Source organism: Peromyscus maniculatus, chromosome X (genome assembly GCF_049852395.1).
Source record: "Peromyscus maniculatus bairdii isolate BWxNUB_F1_BW_parent chromosome X, HU_Pman_BW_mat_3.1, whole genome shotgun sequence".
Classification (NCBI taxonomy): Eukaryota; Metazoa; Chordata; class Mammalia; order Rodentia; family Cricetidae; genus Peromyscus; species Peromyscus maniculatus.
In genome coordinates, this window is record NC_134875.1 from 91,108,033 (window position 1) to 91,123,889 (window position 15,857).

The following is a 15,857-nucleotide window of genomic DNA, read 5'->3' on the forward strand; positions in this document are numbered from 1 at the left end:
CCGTTGTGGTGCACACTTGAATCCTCCTGGTCCCTTCCCACGGTTTGCTGAGCTCTGTTACACACACAGAGCATGAGCTCTTGGGAGTGCTGTGTATATTTTGGGGGGTGGAGGGGTGTTGAGAAGCAGCAGAGACAAGGTGAGCTTTACCTTCCTGAAGGGCCATTCCTCTCTGGGGTCGTCTCCAAAGGAAACAGGCATCTGGAGTCCCTCGGTGGCTGTGAAACATGGAGGACTCACTGGCACATGGGACCTCAGGAGTGCAGAGGATGGATGCAAACACTCCTTGTCAATACTGACTGAATGCCTCCCAGGGACCCTGGAGGCCAGGAAGGTGGGAAACCTTCATGTGGTTCCCTCGAATGAAGGGCACAGCCATGAATTGAGGTGGCTCATCTCGGGTGGGGGTGAGTTTCTTGACCTTTGGCATCCAAGACGATCCAGGCCAGGGGAAGTGCCTGGTGGGCAGTTGAAAACCAGGAAAGGACAGAGTGGCTGGGCAGATGGACGTCCAGACAGGCACCCGAATAATGAGAGTGAAGGGAAGAGAAAGTGGGGGCTTGGCCCTGCTTTTGTGCGGTGCTTTGTGACAAATTCATGCTGTCAGGCCTCTCATGCTGACCTGGCTCTGGAATGGTGCAAGAAGACAAAGGTCAAAGTTGTCTCCTCAGGAGAGCGGGGCGGGGGGAGAGCTGAAGGGCAGGCCGAAGCAGTTGGTGTGTTTTCTACAAGCAGGAAACTGGGCAGTAGCCCCCCTGGAGTCTGTCTCTTTAAAGCCCAGTAGACTAGGAGTTGGCAGGAAGTGAGAGCCTTCCAGGCTGATCCCCTCATCTGGACATAAGGTCTCTCAGGTCCCAAAGCAGAAGAGAGACACCTCTCCTGTCCCTCATGGCTCCACTGGTGAGGATTGAAGTGCACCTCTGGGGGCAAAATGCTGAAGCCAGGCCGGGATGGGGGGTTTTGTCCCAAAATTGACTGGAAACCCAAACGATATGACAGAGGGGAGAGCGTGTGGAAAGGGGGGAGCAGCTAGAGAGTGGCAAGACGACTAGGTGTGACGCTCATCGTTTGGGGGTACAAAGCCCTGTTGGTGAGGGGGAGTCAGGGACCAGGTCTGCAAAGCATCCTGCTGCAGCATGCGGGTGTAGACATTCACCTCAGAGCTCTGTACCTTCTTATCTGCCCCCACCAAGCAGCGATGGGAGGGCAGGGTGGAATTGCGAAAGGTCCCATTTTCCCCGTAATAGAGGCTTGTGTACTGCAGAGGAGAAGAGAACACAAGCACTTCTCTGCTTCCTTTTGTCTCATATTTAGTCCCTAGATCATGAGCCTCAGTTGCCATGGGAACTGAAGCTGAGTGTGTGATGCATTCACTGGGCTGTGGGAGAAAAGCGGAGCTGGTCCTTGAAATAAAGCCCTCTGGGAATAGAGATTTTAGCAAAGTGTTCCCGTTAAAAGAATTAGTAATTTCTAGAAATATATCGATCTCGGGGACTCACAACAGATAGGAGGAGTGGAGGGCAGGAGAACAGGAGGGTGGGAGGGGGGAGGGAGGGAAGTAGGGGAGATGGGAGAGAGGAGAGACAGGAAGAGGGATAATGGGAAGGAGGGAGGGAGGGACACACACAGGGAGACAGAGCTAGAGAGAGGGGGAGACAGAGAGAGAGAGGGAGAGAGAGGGGGGGAGAGAGAGAGCTAGCCCCCTACCTAGGATGTATCTTTGTGGTGTATCACACTGATGCTGCCTGGAACACTGGATTCTAGTGGTGAGGCTGCCATGAAATGGGGAATTTAATTAGAATCAAGGCTGTCAGGGGTCCCCCGAAACTTGCTGTTTTGAACCTTATTGGCAGAGGAAGCGAGGAACAGATCTAGCCAAGACATGGGTCAAGTGTCCTGTTAACAGGCATGGCAAGCTGTAATGTGACACACAGGACAGGGAATGAGGCATCTTGTGCCCCTTCCCCTTGGCCTCCCTCTCTGCTTTCAGAGGGTCTTCACATGGAGACCCAGGCTGCCCCTCAGATGGAAAGTCTCCTGTGATTCATCAGTAGCAAAAGGAAAATTCAACCCATAGTCCAAGAGGAAATCTCTGCAACACAAACACTGGCAATCCAACAGTAAATGGGCAAAGCCATTTGAACCCGTCTCCATGGCAACCCGAGAAAAGATGTACATGGGGCCTGGAGAGGAGGCTGGGGTCAAGTTCACTGAGGCATTGCCAGAGCTGGGTCAGTGATCTCTGGCAGGCCATGCTCTCCTCTGCCTTGGGTTTCTCCTTTCAGTCAGGATGTCAGGCAGGAGCAGACAGCATGGGGGAGAAGGAAATGTAATTAGACGTGTGCTTAGGTAGATGGGGTGAGGGTCGGAGTGAAGACAGAGTGTGGTGTGTGGGCGGGAGGTCTTGCCTGATGGCCCCCCTGGGTTCCTCCATGGTATCAAAGACACGCTGCCAGGTCCACGGCAGGCATCGTGTCCTCAGAGGGCTCTAGCTTTCAGTCCCTATACTGCTACCTCCTGGCTACCTCAGTCTGAGTGGCCTCCATCTTGGGCCCTCTGATTCCTCATCTACAGGATGGGTAAAATAGATCACCACCCCCCTCTGCAGTGCAAATAAATGAAGCCATAGGCCAAACAATAAATTGCATACGAATGGCCAAGTAAAGGTTCTCCATAGCCAGCGAGCACTGGAAACCTGTGAATCCACACTTTTTCCTACTATTAAAAGTGGAGGAGGGGTCAGAGCGATCAGCCAGGGTGGAGGAAGAAGCTGTGTGGGAGCAGTCAAACATCATAGGTACTGCCGCCTCAGACCTGGCACATGCAGAGGTCTGAGAAATCACCTGCCAATCAGAACCCGATGCCACTGTGGTGGCTGTGTGGGTAAGAGCAGCAGGTGGGTGGGAGCCCTCTGTCTCCTGTTGATGATGAGTGTGAGGAGCTGAGGCCTCCAGGTGGCCTGTCTGGCCATCCTCTGGGACACACTGGCTTAGTCAGGGTTTCTATTTCTGTCCTAAACGCCATGAGCATAAGCAACTTGAGGAGGGAATTGTCTTAGTTTGTAGTCCTTCTTCCAATGAACTCATGGAAGGAAGCTGGAGGCAGGAGCTGAAGCAGAAGTCATGGAGGAAGGCTGTTTACTGCCCTGCTCATCATTGCTTGCTCAGACTGCTTTCTCATAGCACTCAGGACCACCAGCAGATCGGCCTGCCATTATATCCCTGGGATACAAAAATCCAGCCCATTTCTTTTCATAACCATGGCTGCCCCAAACTCCAATGGTGAAGCAGGGATAAAATGTACTCTTAACCTTGGCTTACCCTAGAAGATACTGAAACACTGACAGTTCTTGATAAGTCCAACAGTTACCAGGACAGCCCAGTGCACAGCATGGTGGTATCAGTCCTAGGGAAGTGGCCTGCCAATGGTAACACAGAGTGGACTCCTAAGGTGTGGGTGCCACAATGAGAAGAGTCTCGTAGAGCAACCTGGGTGAGGCTGAGTGTCTCTGTCTGCATCCTAGATGTGAAACATACATCCCCTGGAAGATGAATCTTGCTCATTTGGGACAGGTATTATAATATGGGTGGTCTGTCACTCCATGGGAGGAGAAAAGGGACAGCCAGACACACTGTCCCCTCCCATATCACTCTGATTAGAAGAAGGCCAGAGCACTCTGACGGAAAGCTGTATTAAACACAAGGTCTAGATAGGAGCCCCTGCTCTCATGAAGAGCAGATCCAGGCATAATATCTGAGCCTACTGCTACCAGAGTCCAAGTCTCCAGCCCCTGTAGCCAACCAAGTTTGATTTCCTACCCCCAAGTCTTTTAGATTACTCCAGGCAAACAGACTGCTTGCCCCTTACTTTCCTAGAAGCCCAGATCGTGGCCTGAAGCTCCCCCTCCAGGGTTCCTAAATCCAAGCCCCCATTAGTGTTTCAGCCGCAGCCTCAGCTTAGACTGGACTCACTGAGTCCTGCCTTCCACCCCTCCCCCTGCCAGCACCACATATCTCTTCCTGGCTTTGGCCAGAGTGGCTCCTGGAGATAGGGTTTTTCAGAGCTGTCCTTTGCCCTTGTCGTCTGAGCATTGATCCACTGTGTGTGCACGTGCCTCGAAGGATGTGTGTGTGTGTGTGTGTGTGTGTGTGTGTGTGTGTGTTTGTGTGTGTCTGCATGCATTGTCTTCCAGCCCCTGCCCTTTAAGCCCCATTCTCACACTCTCTCTGTGCATTCCATGTAAGACTCACTCCTGTGACTGGTTCCTCCAGTTCAAATCCTAATCAAATCTAGACATCCAGAAGCCCCCTCTAAAGTTCCTTTTCATCATGGAGTCTCCTCCGTGATTACCTTAGCCAAGTCTTTGTCACTGACAGACCAGCCCCTCACACACAGACTCCTGTCCTGTCCTGCTTATGTCCTGCGTAGCTATCTACCCGATGGATGCTGGCCCCTCACCTCACTAGAGATCCTGCCTCTACTCCACCATTCCCCTCACTCTCGCTTTCATGAGCGCTCTTCTCCTTGGAACCCTCAGTATGGCTGCGGCAAGCTCCGATGTGTAACCACAATACCCCAGTGCTGAAGACACGGATGAAGCTTGAGACCAACTCAGAGAGAAGGTGAAGGAGGTAATAGCTATGAAGAATTTGGTGCTCTTGGTGACTTTGGCCTCTTCAACAGCTTTACATCCATCTCCTCAGAGCCTTTGGTAGCTTGGGTAAGCCTCCCTCCTTGTCCACCTGCTTGTCCTGGTCGTTGCCCCTGGCAGAGTGGCACAGATGCAAGGGAGACAAAAGTGGCATAGACGTGCACAGGTTCCCCAGGGTTTCCCTGTCCTGCTGGGGAAGGTCTACAAGACCCAGACTAGCTGCTGGGAAAAGACTGGATTTTCCCGGGAAGCAGGATGCCCGGCCCTCCCCTCACTTCTCATGGCTTCTGACCTTGCAGAATGAGCCCTGAGAACTGAAAAACCCTGTGCTGGCCCAGACACTGGAGGGGGCACTCCAGCTGGGTTCTGAAACCCTGGTTGGTGGCGGGAAGACCAGGCCTATGCTGCCAATATAGCCTTGGCCTCTAGCACAGCTGCATGGGCTGCTGCAGCTGCTGTCTGTAGGTCTGCCAATCGAATGGTCCCCAACCATCTGGTGACTCCACAGCAGGCCCCAGGAGTCAATGCTCAGCCTTGGCAAGGGGACACCCCAAAGATAATATTTGTCTCTGCAGGTCTTCCAGGGTTGGTGGCTGCCCCGGAACACCACGAACAACTCCGTAATCCCAGACTACCTCTAGCCCAGGAGGTGGCTACCAAGGGGCCAAGTAGGGCCTGTGATTTCTCTCAGACTCTAAGAGTCAAAGAGGTGGATGCCATCCAGCCTCAACAGCCTTCCTGGACCAGTACGATGTCTTTGATTTCACTCAGCCAGCAATTATCAGTGGGATGGCCTTTCCATGCTCCATGAGATCTGCCAGGACCCACGAGGCCATGCCAGAGAGCCCCGAGGCTGCTTCCAGAATGCCTCAGACATCCCCTGCCAGGAAAGGGGCATGACCATCAAATCTGGGGAGGCTCTGGCTCAAACTGGATGGGTGGAGCCTAAAATGTTATGGCCACAGCTGCTGCCAAGGCCAAAACAGCCACAAGCATCCTAGAGCCTGAGGGCAGCCACCATTGCCCAGCACAGTGCTGAGCCCTGGCTCTGCATGGGAGACAAGAGGACCAAGCAGGTGAGAGCTCCTTTGTAGTCATTTGTGGTCTCTCACTCCTAGCTTTTCTTTCTCTCTTCCTCTCCTGTCCATTCCCCTCCCTCCCCTCTCCTTTCCTGTCTTCCCATGTCCCCTCTCACTCCTCCCCTCCTCATCCCTCTCCCTTATGTGTCCATTTTCCTCCACTACACATTTTTCAGCATGTTTTGGTGACTCCATGTAGTTCCTATTCTCTGGTCTGGTTGGAGAATGCACCAGCCACTGCTCGTACTTCTCTTGCTGCCAAGAACCTGCATGGGTAAGGGATGCAAGGAGCATTCTTGAATAGAGCATCTGGAAGCCCTGTATGTGTCTGTCACTTCTGATGTAGTCCAAGCCCCTGGATGAAGGATATGAGAGCAGTGAGGAGGAAAGAGGTTCTGCTATGGTCCCCTCCACCTGAATGGTACCTCAGCCCCCATTGACACCGAGGGCTCAGATAGTACCTAGGTCCCCAGTGGCCCCAAGTTTGCAGTCATCGAGGCAAGTGTTGTGCCAGCCCCTGAGCACCATGACCCTTCTGCGAAAGAGAGTAAGAAGCCCATCTCCCCTGTCTTGTTCCTCTCCTCCCCTATGGGCTAGCACTCTGTGCTTACCCATGTCTTGATTTATTTCCTCTGGTATGACTCCAGGCCAATAAGCTGGTGAAATTCCTGATGATTAAGAACTACAAGAAGGCACCCATCAGGTAGGCAGGTAGACAATCTGTGCCTCTGTGAACATCCCTTTGCTTACGTACCCACTGTTCATGCTGGAGGGGTTTCTCTGGTCTCTCAGCACAGTGATTGGAATGGCTGCCTTCAGCTGGAATGACCAAAGGGCTGAGTCTCTGAGGTCCCTGCTCAGACCAGGTGCATTTATTTGCCAAGTGTCCCCCCACCATCCCTGCAAATATGCTGAAGGATGTCATCAGAGAATATGATTAACACTGGCCTAAGGTCGTTGCAAGATGCACCTACACTCTGGAAAAGGGGGTAATGATGGGAAAAACTTCAAGCTATAAGAACCCTCAGGCAGGCTGTGGGCCATCAAGTCCAACTTCCCCTCGTGATTGCTCTAGAGGCCTCCTCTAGCAGTGCGGTGGGACACGTGTCCTCCCCAGTGTCTCTGTCTCCTAAGGTAGATGCTACTCATTGTCTCTGCTTGCCCCAGTTTCTCTTGCAGTCTCCCACACGTGTGGACTCCTGACTGAGAGCCGAGGAAATGTCCTGGCCAGGGCTTGACTGTGTGCATTAATCCCCAGCACAGGGTCTGAGTTCACTGGCTTCTCCGCAAGTAGAACTTAGGAATCCACTGAAGGAAATAGACAAGGAAGAACACCCATTCTTGTCTACATGAGGGATTCTTCTGCTGCCTTTGGGGGAAGTAAGAAAGGCAGAGGAAATGCTGCTGCCCTTCCCCTGCCCATATGCTCTCAGGACCTAAGGGCCTAGGAAGACTCTCACTCTCAAGGAAGCGCACACAGCGACTGCAGGTGGAAAGGCAGCATGCTGGGCAGGCCTGTCTGCTTTGGGGGTTTCGCATGTATGCACCCATGGAGGTGCACACCTGCACACACAGCTTGGGTGAAAAGCAGCTTGCTCCTTGGTCTGAGATTGACAGGTTAGTCCTCCATGGAGATGCTTGCATGTAGATCTTCAGGCAGACAGGACCAGCAACCCCCGCGTCTGTATTTGCACACCTTATGGCCTTCTGCAAAGCTTCTGCTCCCAGCCCTGTTCCCTGCTTTACCCCCCACACTACGCAGAACCCAGGGAAGAGAGGATCAGCTCGCCCCTATTAGGGATGAGGTAATTCAGTCTCAGGCTGTGGAGCTTGAATCGTCTCGGATGGGGAAGAGGACCCTTCATGTGGCAGGGAAGAATTGTCCTTCTGTCGAAAGAGGCTAATGGAGAGCTGGTTACAGTGTGGGGGAAGCAGCCTCCAGACAATGTCACCGTTCCTCCTTGTTAGAACCAAAGACGCTCCCTGGCTGAGTTTCCTCTTGGTGGTTCTGGGTATCATTGTCATGAATGGGCACCTGAGGTGGCAAAAGTGAGCGCTCACCCTGCTGACGGGACTCTGCTCCTTCTGTGCTGCCATCCATATGTGTCAAACCCTTGCTCCCCAACTTCCTTTGCTGCTGTCCTTGAGGAGACACTCCACAAGATGGGGCAGGTCCTGTGCCTCCGTGCTCTCAGAAAAGAAGAGCTTCCAGGATTAGACTAGTCTGAGATGGGACTCTGGTGCCCTGAGCTAGGAAGACAGCAGATGGGTCTCACCACAGCAGATGCGTAGCTGTCTGGAACTCCCAGCCCACCGTCCCCAGATGAGATCCCAGACAGTGAGAGTTGGGGGCAGTGTCCATCCTTTCTGCCAGGTGTCTGCGACTAGTGTTCCTGTGGCATCTGCCATGAGGGTGTGGCCTTTTGTTGGGGTGTGCTCCTGCAGGGAGTGCTCCTGCAGGTATCTCTCACTGCGGCTACCACCAGTCATGGGGGGTCTTCACTTGCCCTCAGAATGAAGTACCCATCCCTTTGTGATCTGAAAAAAACTCACCACTGATGACTTTTGTAAAGCAGAAGTAAGAGTTGCATGCGTTTTTTTTCATGGGAACCTTGGTGGTAGTCAGGTGGGGAAGATCATTCCCTAGGCCGAAGTGCAAAGTATAGGACCTCTGGCCTCTGGTGTGGACATGCATGGTGATCAAATATGCTGGTGTCTCAGTTAGGGTTTCTATTGCTGTGAAGAGACCCCAGGACCACGGCAACTCTTATAAAGGAAGACATTTGATTGGGGCTGGCTCATAGTTCAGAGGTTTAGTCCATTATCATCATGGCAGGAAGCATGGTGGTGTGCAGGCAGACACGGTGCTGGAGAGGCAGCTGAGAGTTCTACATCTGGATCCACAGGCAGCAAGAAGAAAGTGTGAGCCACTGGGTCTCGCTTGAGCTTCTGAAACCTCAAAGCCCACCCCCACAATGACACCCTTGCTCCAACAAGGCCACGTCTACTCCGACAAAGCCATGCCTCCTAATAGTGCCACTCCCTGTGAGCCAATGGAGGGGGTCATTTTCATTCAAACCACTATAGCTGGGGTGTGGGAGGAGGAAATCCAGGGCCTTCTGGGGCGGGTGGAGAAGGGGGCACTGATTGACGGTGAACACTATGCAGGGGCAGAGTGCAATAGGACTGCCATCTCACTAAGCGCTTGCTGTGCAGATTCACACACAAAACTCCCCTATCTCGCATCTGAGGAGACTTGCGCTCTGCGATCTGAAGGCTCTGAGCATGTTCCATAGTGGAAAAAGCCAGGGCACACCCTTTCTTTGGTCCTTAGAGAATGTGCAAGCACGGACACAGGCAAGTATGTGCACGTGCCATGCTGCACGAGGTCCCCAAGTCACAGGGCTTGTGTACACACAGAGAAGTACAGGGATTTAAGAGTGCCGGTTTCTTCCTTTCTAGTCATTGTCTGTATGGCTTAGCCAGGGACTCTTGCACCCGGGGGTGCTCAGAGCAAAGGGCTTAAAGAATGACTCCTCTGTTTACAACACATCCAACAGAAGTCTGGAGCCACTGTGATAAGAAGCAAAACTGTGGCTTTGCTGTGAGCAAATATCCTACACAGATTCTGAGTTGGACCACTGGCATAAGGCTGTGAAGCTCTTACTTTTGGATGCTGAGGTGTTGGGAGAGGCAGTGCAGACCCCCTTCTGCAAGCTGAGGCACATCACTGGGGTAGGAAAGGGTCCCTTGGAACTCATTGGGTCAGCAACAGGTCTGCTTGGCTAGAAGAAAAGGACATTTTCTTCTTACTCTAATGTACCTGGAATACCAGCAGATCTCCAACAGCACCTGATCAGAGTATGAGTTCCTCTGCAGTCTTTGAGCCTGCCATGAGGCCAGCAAGATGGGGGTCCTGAGACTCACTGTACAGGTACAGGAGATCTGTGCCTTGCTGGGTCCTTGGCTGAAGCCTTATGCAGTGACTCTATCACAAAGGAAGCTCTCAGAGGTCCATAAGGAATTTAGCTAGAAATTCATAGATGTCATTCTACGTGTTCTGGGAGCAGGGGGATTCCCAGCTCTGGCATAGAACAATAGGGGTTTGATTCCAGTTATAGTTCTTTTTTTTTTATGCCATTGTGCCTAACATAGGATGGTGTGGCAGCCATCAGGTGCTCCCTGAATGTGGGATGCCCTGTCTTTAAACTTCTGTTCCCCACATCAGTACCAGAACCAGGATTCCTGGGAGTGGAAGGCTTATTTCTTAGAGGCAGTGGATGATGCTTTCTAGAAGATGGATGTGGATATGACCAAGGAACATGCCAGGGCCCAGATGAGGACCCGGGTGATTATTGGGGATAAAGCTTTGATTGGACCATAGAGCTGGGACAACATCCAAGCAGAGCTGCTGACCTGGGATGAAGATGGAGATTTTGGTGATGCTTGGGCCAGGATCTCTTTTGTATTCTGGGCCAGGTATTATCAGTGCATCCTAAATAGCAACCGTGTCAATGGGAGAGCCATATGGGGAGCTGATGTCAGCGGCAGCACCAAAGATGGGGCAGAACCAGCATCCTAGATAGCCTCAGCACCTGCTCCAGCATCTGGACTAGAGATACCACCAGAGGTGGCACCAGATCCTCCTATATCCAGTAAGATCATCAAGGGACATGATGCTCTAAGGAAGGGCTGAGGAGCAGCTGAGAGATGTTTGGGCGGGGGGCTGATGAAGGGTGGCCCTGATGGCGGGGAAGCATACTTGTTTCATTGTTTGTGTCTCTCCCTTGTTGCTGTGGTTCAGTTTATGTTCTTCTCTTTGCTTCCGTGTTCCTGGCAGCTTTGAGGATCTGAAGCCATCTCCCACACCTAGCTACTCTCTGTCACTTAGAGTCCCTCTCACATAGCACTCTGGTCTTTCTCCCTGGAGCCAGAGGTCACGTGTGACGAAGGTTGTGTTGCCCTTTGTGTTTTTCTTGTGTGTTTGTGGGTTTGGTTTCAGTGTTACATTAAAGTTGCAAAATCAATGTGGATGTCTTCCTTTACCTATGTGTGAGTTGTAGGAGACCTGTGGATGGCTGAGCTCCTGACTAGGAAACTTGTACAGACCACCCAGAGTCAGTGGACTCAATTCTGAGGAAGGACCTTGGGTATGTGCAAGGTGGTGTGTGGTATGAAGGCTCACAAGCTAAGTGGGGAGAACTTGAGTTCAGAGAGGAATCTAGATGAAAGCACACTAGGGTTGCTCTGAAGCACTGGCTAGATGCCAAGAACAAAAAGAAAAAATGGCATGGTGGGCCGGAGGTTGGGACCAATGCCCTTTCTCCAGGGACAGAACGCACAAGCACTCACCCACAAAGCCTAATTGCCCCCCCCCAAATCCTGCTGTCTTTGTGGATACAAGGGTGTGTAAGCTTTCACTCATCACTCTGATAATAACTCAAGACTTCCTGGATGGGACAGGGTCTTAAGACAAATGATGCCAGCCTCACAACCATGGTACTCCGCTGAAGTCATTAAGAGGGCTGGGGACTGCTGACAAAGAAAAAATATGACAAGAAAAAAATTTTTTCTGAACACCTACCCAGCCCAGTTTTTTATGTGGCTAGGGACTCTGATGCTCTTCCCTGGAAGCTGGGGTCTCCCGGGAGGCCAAGGCCAGGCCAAGGAGAGGTGTAAGGAAGGCAGTGAGGGAAGAGACAGGTTGATCTCCTGGGAGGGGTTTGGTAGCAAGCAGGGACAGTGTCCAGAGATTTCTGGACTGTCCCAAGAATGTCCACAGCCAAGCTGGGCAGAGTCTCACTTGGCCAGGAAGAAGGCAGTAGTTGCAAAGCCCCTGCCTCCACATTGCTTCTCTTACCCAGGAAGAAGCTCCCATGGAGGCTACACTGAGATCAGGACTTGGAGTGTCTGTAGAAACTGTAAGGCCTAGTGGAAAGTGAAACTCAGGTCTGCTGGCAAAAATATAGTTAAGAATTCCAAGACAGTAACAGGAGAGCAGTATACCAGACTGGAGCCCTTTAGAGTGTGTGTGTGTGTGGGGGGCCTTTCATAGGTCCCACACCTAGGACCCAACTGTGTTTGTTGCAACAGACTTTGAGGTTGGGAGGAAATCCACCTTGGTGGCCTGTGCTGTTTTTCTGGTGTTAGGCTTGACATTTGGCCACATGGACATGGTGGGATTTCGACAGTCAGTGATTTACAATGTTTAACTGGTATATAGAGACTGCACAGACACGAACACATAGAAATGGAGTCTTCCTTTTCAGTGTTCCCACCTCTGTTTGGGACGGAAAACATCCCATAGGATCCCAGGCCAGGAATGTTTTGTTGTTCCCAGGATGGCTAGGATCTTATGACACAATCCTGAAAAGTTTTGGTGCATATCTTCTCTGGCATCGGGGCAAGAACACTAACCATAAACCATGAGTCTGAGTGTGAGCACCATGTGCAGAGCATGCTTGAGATAGGATAGCACACAGGAGGAAGAAACAGCTACGAAAAGTTGGTACATCCCTTCATGGGTGCTGCTACCCAGCCGCCTCCCAGAACACCTTTCCAAGAAGGCCTCACCAGGGATCCACACCTGCTTCTACTCTACAGTTGGTCTTGCTGAGAGCAAACAGGACCCGGAGAAGGGGGGCAGCCAAGGCAGGCTGAAAAGATGGAGAGAGATACCGTGGTAAGTGTTCAGACAGTATGTGGTAGCTACTTTTATTTCAACATGAGATAAGCTAGTGTTGTTTAGGAAGAGGGAACCTCAATTGAGAAAACTCCACCAACAGACTGGCCTCTGGAAAGTCTTATGGGAAAATACTTGTGGGTATTTTCCTGATTAAAGGTTAAAGTGGCAGGACCCAGTGGATTGTGGATGATGCCACCCCTGGGCTGGTGGTCCTGAGTGCTGTAAGAGAGGAAGATGAGTAAGCCATGATGAGCAGGGCAGTAAACAGCCTTCCTCCATGACTTCTGCTTCAGCTCCTGCCTCCAGCTTCCTTCCATGAGTTCATTGGAAGAAGGACTACAAACTAAGACAATTCCCTCCTCAAGTTGCTTATGCTCATGGCGTTTAGGACAGAAATAGAAACCCTGACTAAGACAGTGGGTCCCAGAGGATGGCCAGACAGGCCACCTGGAGGCCTCAGCTCCTCACACTCATCATCAACAGGAGACAGAGGGCTCCCACCCACCTGCTGCTCTTACCCACACAGCCACCACAGTGGCATCGGGTTCTGATTGGCAGGTGATTTCTCAGACCTCTGCATGTGCCAGGTCTGAGGCGGCAGTACCTATGATGTTTGACTGCTCCCACACAGCTTCTTCCTCCACCCTGGCTGATCGCTCTGACCCCTCCTCCACTTTTAATAGTAGGAAAAAGTGTGGATTCACAGGTTTCCAGTGCTCGCTGGCTATGGAGAACCTTTACTTGGCCATTCGTATGCAATTTATTGTTTGGCCTATGGCTTCATTTATCTGCACTGCAGAGGGGGGTGGTGATCTATTTTACCCATCCTGTAGATGAGGAATCAGAGGGCCCAAGATGGAGGCCACTCAGACTGAGGTAGCCAGGAGGTAGCAGTATAGGGACTGAAAGCTAGAGCCCTCTGAGGACACGATGCCTGCCGTGGACCTGGCAGCGTGTCTTTGATACCATGGAGGAACCCAGGGGGGCCATCAGGCAAGACCTCCCGCCCACACACCACACTCTGTCTTCACTCCGACCCTCACCCCATCTACCTAAGCACACGTCTAATTACATTTCCTTCTCCCCCATGCTGTCTGCTCCTGCCTGACATCCTGACTGAAAGGAGAAACCCAAGGCAGAGGAGAGCATGGCCTGCCAGAGATCACTGACCCAGCTCTGGCAATGCCTCAGTGAACTTGACCCCAGCCTCCTCTCCAGGCCCCATGTACATCTCTTCTCGGGTTGCCATGGAGACGGGTTCAAATGGCTTTGCCCATTTACTGTTGGATTGCCAGTGTTTGTGTTGCAGAGATTTCCTCTTGGACTATGGGTTGAATTTTCCTGTTGCTACTGATGAATCACAGGAGACTATCCATCTGAGGGGCAGCCTGGGTCTCCATGTGAAGACCCTCTGAAAGCAGAGAGGGAGGCCAAGGGGAAGGGGCACAAGATGCCTCATTCCCTGTCCTGTGTGTCACATTACAGCTTGCCATGCCTGTTAACAGGACACTTGACCCATGTCTTGGCTAGACCTGTTCCTCGCTTCCTCTGCCAATGAGGTTCAAAACAGCAAGTTTCGGGGGACCCCTGACAGTCTTGATTCTAATTAAATTCCCCATTTCATGGCAGCCTCACCACTAGAATCCAGTGTTCTAGGCAGCATCAGTGTGATACACCACAAAGATACATCCTAGGTAGGGGGCTAGCTCTCTCTCTCCCCCCTCTCTCTCTCCCTCTCTCTCTCTGTCTCCCCCTCTCTCTAGCTCTGTCTCCCTGCGTGTGTCCCTCCCTCCCTCCTTCCCATTATCCCTCTTCCTGTCTCTCCTCTCTCCCATCTCCCCTACTTCCCTCCCTCCCCCCCTCCCACCCTCCTGTTCTCCTGCCCTCCACTCCTCCTATCTGTTGTGAGTCCCAGAGATCGATATATTTCTAGAAATTACTAATTCTTTTAACGGGAACACTTTGCTAAAATCTCTATTCCCAGAGGGCTTTATTTCAAGGACCAGCTCCGCTTTTCTCCCACAGCCCAGTGAATGCATCACACACTCAGCTTCAGTTCCCATGGCAACTGAGGCTCATGATCTAGGGACTAAATATGAGACAAAAGGAAGCAGAGAAGTGCTTGTGTTCTCTTCTCCTCTGCAGTACACAAGCCTCTATTACGGGGAAAATGGGACCTTTCGCAATTCCACCCTGCCCTCCCATCGCTGCTTGGTGGGGGCAGATAAGAAGGTACAGAGCTCTGAGGTGAATGTCTACACCCGCATGCTGCAGCAGGATGCTTTGCAGACCTGGTCCCTGCCTCCCCCTCACCAACAGGGCTTTGTACCCCCGAACGATGAGCATCACACCTAGTCGTCTTGCCACTCTCAAGCCGCTCCCCCCTTTCCACACGCTCTCCCCTTTGTCATATTGTTTGGGTTTCCAGTCAATTTTGGGACAAAACCCCCCATCCCAGCCTGGCTTCAGCGATTTGCTCCCAGAGGTGCACTTCAATCCTCACCAGTGGAGCCATAAGGGACAGGAGAGGTGTCTCTCTTCTGCTTTGTGACCTGAGAGACCTTATGTCCAGATGAGGGGATCAGCCTGGAAGGCTCTCACTTGCTGCCAGCTCCTAGTCTACTGGGCTTTAAAGAGACAGACTCCAGGGGGGCTACTGCCCAGTTTCCTGCTTGTAGAAAACACATCAACTGCTTCGGCCTGCCCTTCAGCTCTCCCCCCCCCCCGCCCCTCCTGCTCCCCCCGCCCCGCTCTCCTGAGGAGACAAGGTTGACCTTTGTCTTCTTGCACCATTCCAGAGCCAGGTCAGCATGAGAGGCCTGACAGCATGAATTTGTCACAAAGCACAGCACAAAAGCAGGGCCAAGCCCCCACTTTCTCTTCCCTTCACTCTCATTATTCGGGTGCCTGTCCGGACATCCATCTGCCCAGCCACTCTGTCCTTTCCTGGTTTTCAACTGCCCACCAGGCACTTCCCCTGGCCTGGATCGTCTTGGATGCTAAAGGTCAAGAAACTCACCCCCACCCGAGATGAGCCACCTCAATTCATGGCCGTGCCCTTCATTCGAGGGAACCACATGAAGGTTTCCCACCTTCCTGGCCTCCAGGGTCCTTGGGAGGCATTCAGTCAGTATTGACAAGGAGTGTTTGCATCCATCCTCTGCACTCCTGAGGTCCCATGTGCCAGTGAGTCCTCCATGTTTCACAGCCACCGAGGGACTCCAGATGCCTGTTTCCTTTGGAGACGACCCCAGAGAGGAATGGCCCTTCAGGAAGGTAAAGCTCACCTTGTCTCTGCTGCTTCTCAACACCCCTCCACCCCCCAAAATATACACAGCACTCCCAAGAGCTCATGCTCTGTGTGTGTAACAGAGCTCAGCAAACCGTGGGAAGGGACCAGGAGGATTCAAGTGTGCACCACAACGGCCAGGAAGCGATTGCT

The 15,857-nt window shown here is 52.2% G+C and overlaps 1 non-coding gene and 1 pseudogene across 1 annotated transcript; both read left to right on the plus strand.

Moving 5' to 3' along the window:
• The first annotated feature begins 5,129 nt into the window (after nucleotides 1-5,129).
• LOC102924106 (melanoma-associated antigen D4-like) lies at nucleotides 5,130-10,560 on the plus strand (annotated as a pseudogene).
• Nucleotides 9,230-9,355, plus strand: LOC121825949 (small nucleolar RNA SNORA11). The gene has a single exon (XR_006068310.1). It is a non-coding gene; the product is annotated as a small nucleolar RNA SNORA11 (small nucleolar RNA).
• Nucleotides 10,561-15,857: the final 5,297 nt, after the last annotated feature.